General features: G+C 38.2%; 1 long non-coding RNA gene across 1 annotated transcript; it reads left to right on the top strand.

The window, feature by feature from the left end:
* Positions 1 to 9,842: 9,842 nt before the first annotated feature.
* On the top strand, positions 9,843 to 10,855 carry LOC148804023 (uncharacterized). Its single transcript, XR_016080781.1, has 3 exons — positions 9,843 to 9,999; positions 10,133 to 10,258; positions 10,505 to 10,855. It is a non-coding gene; the product is annotated as an uncharacterized LOC148804023 (long non-coding RNA).
* The last annotated feature ends 490 nt before the right edge of the window (positions 10,856 to 11,345 follow it).

Genomic DNA, 11,345 nt, shown 5'->3' with positions numbered 1-11,345 from the left:
GGAGTACAATGATTACCCTGGCACTCAACCGGCTCAACCATGTCAAACCTACACACAGTCCCAGCAATACCACCCATCTAACTCCATGGCCCAGCAATTTTAGAGGCCACAAGGGCAGACCCGGTTCCAGAAGATGTATCCTAGGAACCAACCGACCCAACCGTATCAGGCTTACCCTCAACCTCCTCAAACCCGTATAGTAGATGACCAATTCATGCAGATTCAGCAACTGATCCTAAATCAGTAGCAGTCCATCGATAGATTAGAGAGCCGAATAGGACAGCTAGCCGAAGCCAAGAAGAGAAGAGAAGTAGGGCAACTACCAAGTCAACCAACTGTGAGTCCTAGAAATCACCCACCGGGTTTCCTCCACAACAAATTCAACCACTTCCTAAGGACCCTTAGCTTGAAAATACAAAGGCGATTACAACCTTAAGGAGTGAGAGGATTTTAAAGGACCCGTGTGAGAAAAAGAGAGTCAATGAAAAAGAAAAAGAGCAGGAAGACCCTAAGTTGGGGGAAGAAGGAAAGGAAAGTTTAGAAGAATAACCTTTAGTGAACCAACCCTTAGTTCCCTTTCCAACTGCACTCAGAGTCGGGCCGGTGCGAAAAAAGAAAGAGACTCACAACGAGGAGAGCAGGGAAGTCCATATTAACTTCCCTCTCCTCGACATGATCCAACATGTCTCGGCCTATGCCAAGTTTTTAAAAGAGTTGTGTACTCAAATGATGGAGCCACGATCGGCCCCATAAAGAATAATGCTCTCGGTAGATGTTAGTGCAGCTCTCCTAAACCACTTTTCCCGAAAAATGAAAGACCTTAGTGCTCCTCTCATAAGTTGTGTCATCTCTGGAATCACCTTCGATCGGGCCTTATTGGATCTAGGGGTCAGTATAAATATGCTTCCGTCCATTCATGACAGGTTCAGGATCGATGAGTTAGAACCTAGCCCGGTAATTCTACAACTCGTTGATTGGTCAATCAAGACTCCTCGAAGTGTTATTGAGGACGTCACTGTCAAGCTAGAGGGTTGTCACTTCCCAGTGGATTTCATCATCCCAAACATGACCATAACTAAGGAACTGAACCACATCCTGATAATCTTTAGATGTCCATTTCTAGCAATGGCTAATACAAACTGTAAATCGGGAGAAATGAACATTTCATTAGGGGAGCAAAAAGTCCGGTTAAATGTTTTTAGTGCCTCTAAGTATCCAAACCTAGGGGAACTAAATGCAAGGTAGATATAGTGGACAATCTTTTAGACGCCCTACCTATCCCTTGGTTAGCCCAATCTGAACCCTGTCTGTTGGAAGATGAAAATGAGTCGGAGAGTTTAGATGAAAAAAAATGCGTAAATGTGTCCGTTTGAAGACATTAAACTTAGCACTGCTTGGGAGGCAACCCAACGTAATTTTCAATTACTTTTAGGATTAGAGTTTTTGTTTCATGATTCGAGACCAGGTAGCAGACCTTGAACCCCTCAGGAAAACCCTATTCATTGTTCCCTTTGGCCCAAGTTTGGGGCTGAGGAAAGAGAAAAAAAGAAAAATTGAAAAAAAAAATTAAGAAGCTAAGCCTTTAAATATGTAGAATTAAAATTTCACTAAAAATTTTAAAATTTTTTCCATTAAAAGAGATTCCCAAACAGAAAAAGTTGAGGAAACTGATAAAAGAATATTGTAGCGAGTGATAGGAGTCAAAATTTGTCTTATTTGAATATTTTCGAAACTGTTTGAAAATTGAAAAATACTCCCAAGTTTTCCCCTGTCAAGATAGGAGGAGAAAGATTGAGAAATTAGACAAAATTCTTTAAATTGTTAAGAGACAGTGGATTACCCTGAACAATGTTGCAAAAAAAAAGGGATAAAAAATCAATGGATACCCTAGACTTAGTAACCGGGTCTCTTCACCAAAGTCAAGTGTCAAGATTCGCGTTAAACGAGAAAGGAATACCAAAGACAATCACCTAACACTTAGTAATTGGGTCTCTTCACCTAAGGCAAGTGTCAAGATTCGTGTCAAACGATGGAATGTAACAATAGAAATAAGTGTGCAAATTAAGTTCAGGGGTAGAAATCCACTGTCAAAAATGATAAGAAGAATATCTGTCTGATTTTAAAATCAATCTCACTTTATCAAGACAATCTGCAAATGGAAGGGTAAATAAAATTTTTAAGCCAAGTTTCTATAATATTCAAAGTAAGACAATTTTACCCCTTAAGCCCAATACCGATCTATACAGAGTTTGAGAATTCTAGAATTAGGGTGCTTGACTAATTCTGTTAGGGATGATCTTGAGATGGGACGGATCTCTATGATCAGTGTAATTTTAAGGCTGCATTGCTAAGGGACTAGCAATGGTTATATTGGGGGGTATGATAACTCTGCATTTTGATGCCTTAAGGGCATCATTTCAGGGGTATTTTCGGCCTTAGAAAAGTCAAAGTATGCCCTTTTCCCAGTTAAATTCATTGTCGTGACCTCTGAGGGTCTCTGTGCAAATTCTGGGGAAAAGAGGAAAGTTTTCTTGGCTGAAATGCAGATTTTGGGAAGCTGGTGTGAAGTCCAGTTGAGAGAGGGGGTGTTTTTGTGAAAAACTGAAAGCAGGAGGGCGCCTCCTAGCTGCTAAACCCAGTTTGGCGCCCCTCCAATTGTATTAGCATACTTCCCACGCCTTAGCAAACCCTAGGGCGCCTTTTAACCCATTCTTTTCACTCTTAACAAACCCTACCCGTCCCTAACTACTAAATCCTCACCTTCCATCCCTTCTAATCTCCACCATCCATTCTAGGGTACTCTCTTTTTAGCATTCTAACCCTAGGAGCCACCTAACTTCTAATCTTTCACCATTTAGCCTCTAACCATTAAATCTCAGCCTTATATAATATTGGGTGCCTTCTCCTTTTCTTCTCAGCCTTAGGATCACCATAGAACCACCCTAACTCTTCATTTTGAACCCTAGGGCACCCATATTTTTGCTAAAACCCAACTGTCGCACCCCTCTTCTCTCTAATTCTAGTTATCTCCACCCTTCTCTATAAAAAGGACCCCAGGGGCCCTGGAGAAGGGGTTGATCAATTCATCGAAGTAAGAAGGAATGCTGATCTTGAGAAGTTCAAGGGTAGAGGAAGAGGAGGGGTTCCTACTTGTAGTTCACCAACACCACTACTGCCACCTCTGGAATCGGATCCCAATCAGTCTCTTTAGTTTTAGTTTTAATTTATGTTCTTGCATTTCCAGTTCCATTTCTTTCTTTCTGAAATTTATTTTCATTCCGTTTGATCTTCGTTTTCTTTTCTGCAGATCTGGAATTTGGCCAGGTAAGACAGAAGGCCTAGCTCGAGAAGTTAGAGGGTCGAAGGAGAGATCCGGAGACTGCTACCTCTGATCAGATTCTCAGACATTTTTATTTCATTCCTGCTATTTATTTGTCTTTGTTATTCATTTATTCTTATGCAGTTGTTATTCTCAATATTGTTCGAATGAGGTTTTAATGAATTCCATTTTTAATTAATTAATTTTTTATTTCTGCAACTCCCACTTGCGTTCTCTTCTCCCGGATCTAAGTACATAATTATTTTTCCCTCGCTTCCCCGTAGATACGATCTGTTCTCATCACTTTACTGCGTTAGTAGTTGTTTGAGAATTGGAATAAAATTATAAATGTTTAAACCGGTGTTCTGAAGTGTTTAATGACACGCTTCTGGACACACCACGGACACACCAATATAGTACTAGCCGATAAGGCTTATTGTGTCCGTCCGATCCGGGCAGAATGAGGATAAGACCCAGAGTCATGCGGCGTGATCCCAAAGAGCTCGGAAACATCTGCCATGCTTCTAGAAGTCCGCTACGTGTCACCTCGGTAAGCTGGGCCATTTCGAGCTACCCAAACCTCGATCCTATCTGAGGTGACCGAGGCACCCGAGGTGACCTGGCTTACTGAGGTGGCAAGGGAAATGTCGAGTCATTGTCCATTCATCAAGTCACATCCACATGTCCGCTATTTAGCAGGTCGGGCCAAATCACCCCTCTATGTAATAGAAAATTTCTGATAAATCAAGCAAATCAGGAAACGGTACCTCCTTATAGATAAAAACTATACCTTTGATTCATTGGACATTCCGGCGTTTCAAAAACCGATCTCGTATTCGTCTCAATTCTGAAATAGGTTTTTCTTTTTCATCTTTGCACTGATATCTGGACTTTAGATTGATTTGTCGGCTTCCTTTTTATCTTTATTTCAGATCTATTTGTCGCATATTGAAGTCCGAACTGGGATCATCAGATCAATTTTAGAACGATTCCCACCATATCGTTGTGGTTATGTTAGCTGCCAACTCTGGGAAACCTTAGAGCCTACGCTCATCCCCTGCTCTCGGCTTTTATTGCTTGAGGTTCTTCCATTACTAGAGATTAAGGTATTTTTTTTTATTTGGATTTCACCCTTACTCTGACTCTTCTGAACATTTGAGAGAGAATGAGAACCCACTACCTATAGGTGTTAAAAATTTGAAAGAAAATGAAGGAGAAAAGAGTTACAAGTGTTTATTTAAGTGTTTATGGCAGAAAACGACCACCAAATGCCTAATGTAAAATAAGTGCTTATTCACTTGTTTTTAAATACTTATTTTTAACATAAGCACTTCCAAGCATGGCCTTAACCCTTTTGTCACTCCCTTTAATTAAATAAAGAGTTCTATTGGAGTGCATTTACTAAATCTGGTTGCATGTTAAATCTATATCTCAACCAATCATGCTAAAGTCTATTTACTTGGTTCACATTTCACAAAAATATACTTTCACATTTAGCAATCTGTATATAATCACATTCAACCAATCACGTCCTTTACAACATGGTGCAGTAGGTACGCCATATATTTTGCCTCAAATAAATGGTTGGAGTTCTAAAAAACTTTAATTCAACTCTCGTATTCAATCTTTATTTCTATAATTAATAATAAAAAAGCAAGTAGATATCAACTAGAGGCCAATTGTTGATGATGTCACATATGCATTAAGACTAGTAGATATCAACTATAAAAGGTTTGTACATGTTTCCCTTCCTTTCCTTTCCCTATCTTTTCCTTCAAACCAAACATAACCTAAAGGGGAATCAAAGGTGAAGCAAAATATGATGCATGTAAGGCCTATTGGCCATAACATAAAGTAGGGGTGGCAACAAGCCGAGCTTTTCATGAGCTGCTCGAGCTCGGCTCGGTTTCAACCAAGCTCGAGCTCAAGCTCAAGCCCAATTCAGGGGCTTTATTATTAAACGAGCTGAGCTCGAGCCTATTAGAGCTCGGCTCGTGAAGCTCGCAAGCCGGATCGAATATATATATATATATATATATATTTGATATTTAATATATAATATATATAATAAAATTATAGAAAATAATATATATAATAAAAATATTATAACTATTAATTATTATAATTCTTAATTTTTTTAATTTAAAATAAAAAAAAATTATATATAATTTTTCTTTTTATAAAATATTTTTTTCTCAAAATCAAGCTCGAGCCGAGCCGAGCTCGAGCTCAAGGTTCTGGCTCGAACCAAGCTCGAGCCTTGTAGAATAGTCTCGAGCCAAGCTGGAGCTTGGTACGATTCGGCTTGGCTCGGCTCCAATCCTCCCTTAGCATAAAGACCCTACGGTTCCTCGGGTTTGATGTTGTACGCACCCCCAAATTGAGGGGGTGAGGGGTGTCAAGTGACCATTTCGACTACTAGGTCTTGGGCAATGACTAATAAATTAAACTAAAATTAAAAAATATATATTATATATATTTTCAATAAAATGAAATAAAATAACTTTGATATTAATATCATGAAAAAGTATGAAATTTGAACCAATGACTCATTAGTTTACCTTATTGTATTTGATTGCAGTAAAAATGAAGTAAAATAAGACCTGAAAGAAATAAAGTAAAATCCAAAATAAAATTAAGCCAAATTTTGCATTCTTTTCATTTACACTCCCATGCATTTGTACTAGTGCAAATAAAATTGCATTGCAACCAAACACAGTTAGAAAAAACACAACATTCAATTCAAAAGTATTTATAAGTGTATACAGTTAATATCGAATTGACATTCAGCTTAGTGACCAGCGTTCAAATCTTGCAAACAACCTCTCTGTATGTGCAAGAATAAGGATGTATAAATATTTGTCCCTCTCCAAGCATTGGCGAGAGCATATACATTTAAGTCAAATTGGACTGCATTTTATTTGATAGGATAAAGGTGAATTCATATTCTATCCAATTATAAACAGATTTGAATCACCATAAACCAAATAGATTCCAATTCCAATAAATAGTACAAGTGATCATTCATAGCCGGGCCTAAGCACAAATACATGCTTATAGATTATATCATGTATATAAATGTTATAAAATAACACATATAATATATGTTATATATTAGTGTCAACACCCAATTTTTGCTCGGCCCCTTCACCCTACCTCTTCATACTCTCCTTTTAGACCCTAAAACTTAGAATCACAACTAGATCAAATTGGAGATCAACTTCTATCAGGGAAAATCTATGCCCACACCATTCTAACAGTCTTTTGTAACCTTGCATAGGGAATATCTCCCCATGAAATAAAGCACACATGTACAAAGATATTCTCAATGTAAGGCAATAAAAGCTACCCAAATGGGCTTTGCCTTGACTGAAGCCAAACTCAACAAATTGAGACTTTACAAAGCCAAAAAATCCTCTTTTGACACATCTACAAGATAAATGAAAACCTCGATATCAACATTGACGTCCAACCAAATATGGCTTACAGACTTAGGAAACTATAAATTGGTCACACATCCACCATTCATCATGCCAACTCCTAATGGCCCTAATACAATGCATCAATCGCCTCAAGATCATTAGGATACAATCAATTAGTGAATCACACTACAAGTCTACAACGATCAATCTTGAAAGTGCCAAAATTCTGTTCCGACGGCTCTGATTTAGAAAACCAAGAATAACCATTTCTCTTTTAGATCAGAACCATCCACTTGACTATTTAGCTTAATCCATGCCTATCCGCCAAATTTCATTCGAAAACTCCCCCATTTGACCCACCATCAAGCTTAGATCCTATTTCAATAAATCTCATTGATCAGAGCTTATCATCCACCATCCTAGCTTCATTTGACTGATCAGACCTCACCACCATGTTTAGAGACCCAAAAAAATCCGAGCACGTCAAAGTTCATAACTAAACTCCTCCATTTGTCCATTAAAAAAGTGAGATTCCATTTTGGACCATTTCATTAATTAATAAACAAGATCCATCACTTTCATCAGATTTAGGACGTTCAAAAATGCCTACCCACCAAATTTCATCTCAAAATATCCTCTGTTTGACCCTTCATCAAATAAAGATTCTATTTCAATAAATCCCATTTATTCGACTTGTCAGCCATAGATCTCCATCATCCCAACCCTATTTTTCCAACCAAACCTCACCATTATGTTCAAAGACCCAAGAAACCCCAACACATCAAATTTCACGTCTTAATTCACCTGTTTGGCCGTTAAACTAGGATGATGCCATTTCGATGTGCTAAATCGAATCACTACCTCATTTGTCCTAACCTGAAACCTCAAATGGGAGATGGCTGATTTCAGGCCCATTCTTGACCTATTCAAACACTTGGACCAATGAAATTGAGCCTAATAGACCCAAAAAGCCTTAAAACCCAAACATACACCCACTTAAAATTGAGAAAAGAAAAAAACACATTTAAAAGTTCATTAAATTTATATTTTCTACCACTGACAGCCCCAAATATGAGACTACCATGACAGGCATGCCCCAAGCTCCATTAGACACACAAAACTCGTGAAACCACCCTCAAATCGAATACAACCTTTCACGTTTCACCAAAGAGGAAAAGTTGACTGATCACCATTTTCTTTGAAAAATCCTTACCCATTCTCTTGAAAATGCTTTCTTGAAGCCCAAGCCTTGTAATTGGACGAATTTTAGACATCTTCCTCTCCCTTCCTCTATAAATATAGACCCAACTCAAGCTTTGAAGAGGAGGAAACTTGAGGAGGTTTTGGGGAGAACTTTGGGTGCGGATCTGAAGAGGAGAGATCTTAAAAGCACTTCTAACCTCTGTAAAACTTCTATTCAAGAGAAACCCCTAGATATCCGAACCTTAAACTCCAAAACCACCATATGTGTTTCAGATCTGAAATTTTCCTGAAATCCCTAAGCATTCATCCATATCAAGCCTCTATCGAGCCCATTCAACTACTCTTTTGTTTGATTCGACTGTTGGAATACCCTTGACAAGGTTACACACGAGAGGTAAGCCTCTCACCCCATCTATAGCTTGAGTTGTTTTCTTAAGTTGCTTGAAGTTCTGAAACCATGGGATACTTGCATTCCCAGTTTCTTCTAGAATTGAGAAAAAGAGGTAGAGAGGCGAGGGTCTTAGCAAAATTAGTACCTAAGATCCGATAATATCACATCAAATCAATTTTGGGTGAAGTTGGAAATATTTTCTCCAGATTTCATAAATTCTAGAAACCCTTTTCATTGGTGTTTTGTAAGAAATTGAGCCTGAATAATTCTCATATTGGTTTTCTACAATAGCTTGGAATCCAAAATTTCCCGGTTGTGTTTTTTCCTATGGAGAACGGAGTCACTATCTAAGACATAAATCGACTTTTCAAATCTAAAAATAAAGGCCCATTTCCTCTAAAAAAATGGGTGGTGACTCCAATTCTTTGAGTTGGCCATGAACTTTCCGGAACTTACAATTCGGGGTGTGAAAATGGGTAGGTTCTATCCAAAACTGAATGGAACCGACCCCGAACTGGCCTTGAACCGACCCTACCCAATCTGTTACGTGGTAGGGTCTGGTTCCAAATTCTTGGAACTGACCCCCACCTAGGTCAGTTCTAGGGTTTAGGGTTTGTCCTACCCTAACCAATCCAATGAACCGGCCTTGGTAGGCCTTAGAACCGAACCTGCCATGACCCCATAATATTTTTAAGGATGTGAAGCTTTCAACCCAATAACTCATGCATGGTTACGAAATCCATGACTCATAAGAGGAGCAAAAATAAACACAAAACCATAACACTAACTCCTTAAATAAGAAACAAAGCCCCCTCAAAATTGGAGTCCAAACTAACACATGGAATCCCATGGTTTTCGAATCGTCATTGACCCGGACAGTTGGAATGTTTGGCCTGGAAATCATCAAGGCAACCAGTTTCATTTCACACTTAATCCTCTTTTTTTCCCCAAAACTCTTGACTAGATCAGCAGCCCGCTAATCCAGATGATTGAACTCTTGACCTGTTTGACTCGGACAATAATTTTGACCAATTTTTATTTTAATTATTTTATTTTTTAAATTAGACAGACCATCCATTCAAACCGAACGGCCGAACAGCTGACCCAAAAACCGATTTTAAAAACTGTTCCAATTCCAGATCGTTTTTAAGTATGAGTACACGAAAACTACAAAAAATAAATAAAAATGAATTTCACGTATATTGAAAAAACCTCAGCCCCTCATTTCAGGGGAATTGAGATCCAAGTAAAAGGCGATTCCAAAACTGTGTGCTTACTAATTACTACTGTTACCGAAGAATCCGCCTCATGCATTCATGGCCAACCGTTCTAAGCGAATCGTGCCATCAATTGTATGACTCTCTCGTATTCTGTTCGGGAGATGTTAGAATGGGGTTGACCGGGCAGATCGACCTTGTAGCAGATGACACATGTGATGTCAGGAGAAGCAAATAGCCATGCACATAGGCTCTAAGTAAGGGGTTTTGGCCCAGAAAAAAGCTATATAAATCACTCCCCATTTGCTCCAACCACACCAAAAGCATTTCAAAGCAATCGTGAATTATTGGAGAAGGCTCCAAACTCTTTGTTGTAGTGATTTGATATAAGAAATGGCGGACTCAACTCAAATGTTCAGGGCTGGTGAAACTCATGGCCACGCTCAGGCAAGTGCTATATATTTATATTTATATATAATTAATTGGTGCATGCCAAACACAAACTCGATCCCCGGTTGGCTCTCATACAATAATTCTTTGCTAATAAGCCTTTTGCATTGCTTAATTTGCTTTTTGGCAGGCCAAGACTGAGGAGTGTATTCAATCTGCTAAGGACACCGCAAGCACTGCTTGTGACAAGACAGAAAATGCTGCTCAATCCACCAGGGACTCTGCCCAGCAACAAGACTCCGGCTTTCTTCAACAGGTTCTTTCCCATCTGTTACACCTACCAATCATCTATGAGATAAAGGGTCCAGATTTCAAAATAACAATAATGGGTCATTGTTCATTGTCAATCTGGACCATTCAATTCATGGGTCATTGCTAATTGTCAATCTGAACCATTCATTTCATGGGTCATGGCCAATTGTCAATCTAAACCATTAAATATGATTTGATGGCTTTCAATATTCTTTTCTATTTAATTTTATGCTGTTCTTTGTGGTTATAGACCGGGGAGAAAATAGCAGACATGGCCCAGGGTGCAGTGGACAGCGTGAAGAATACACTTGGAATTGCTGACAACAGCAACAACAACAATAGTAACAACAGGAGCTGAGAGACCTCTCTTCCGTTCTCTTTCTTTCTTCTTTGTCTCTTTTACGAATCCTTTTCTTCTTCTTTTTTATGTTATTATAATAAGATTGAGAGAATATCATGCCTAACTACGTCTCTCCGCATTGTAATTTCTAACTTTTGTTAGGCAAAGTGCTATGTTTGATCTCACCTTAGTGCCTTTGTTAGACTAACTCATTGATGAGTTAAGCAATGAAGCTCAATTTAATAACGTTTCTTTGGTTGATATCTTCTAGACCAGGCTATAATATATCGTTGGTGGAGTGCCCAAAGGCATAAAGGAGAAATTGAACTTACTTTCTTTTTTTAAGGTTATATTTGGAAATGATGCAAATAAGTGTGAATGTAAATATGTAGAGTGTAAAATAGTCCATGTAAATTACAAAGTTGGATTAGTTTTGCACCAATAAATTTACCTTCCTACCAAATAAACTTTTAGTTGTAATGGATACAAACATGAATTCTAATGAAGTATATATATATTTTTTTATCAAAAGTCCACTTGAATGCAAATTTACTTCTTTTTTATTGATATATTTTTACATCTTATTATCAATATAAATATGCATTGGTCTGTTATTTGTCAATGCATAAATGTAATGTTGCCAAACACATGCAAAAGTGAATCAGAGTACAAATTTACCCTAAACCAGGATTTACACTCCATTTGCATTGTTTCCAAACCTAATGCAAATAAATTTGCACCAATGCAAAAC

The sequence above is a fragment of the Nelumbo nucifera genome, chromosome 1, assembly GCF_055504915.1.
Source record: "Nelumbo nucifera cultivar China Antique chromosome 1, China Antique-T2T, whole genome shotgun sequence".
In the NCBI taxonomy this organism is placed as follows: domain Eukaryota; kingdom Viridiplantae; phylum Streptophyta; class Magnoliopsida; order Proteales; family Nelumbonaceae; genus Nelumbo; species Nelumbo nucifera.
This window is presented reverse-complemented; position numbering and strand designations above follow the sequence as displayed.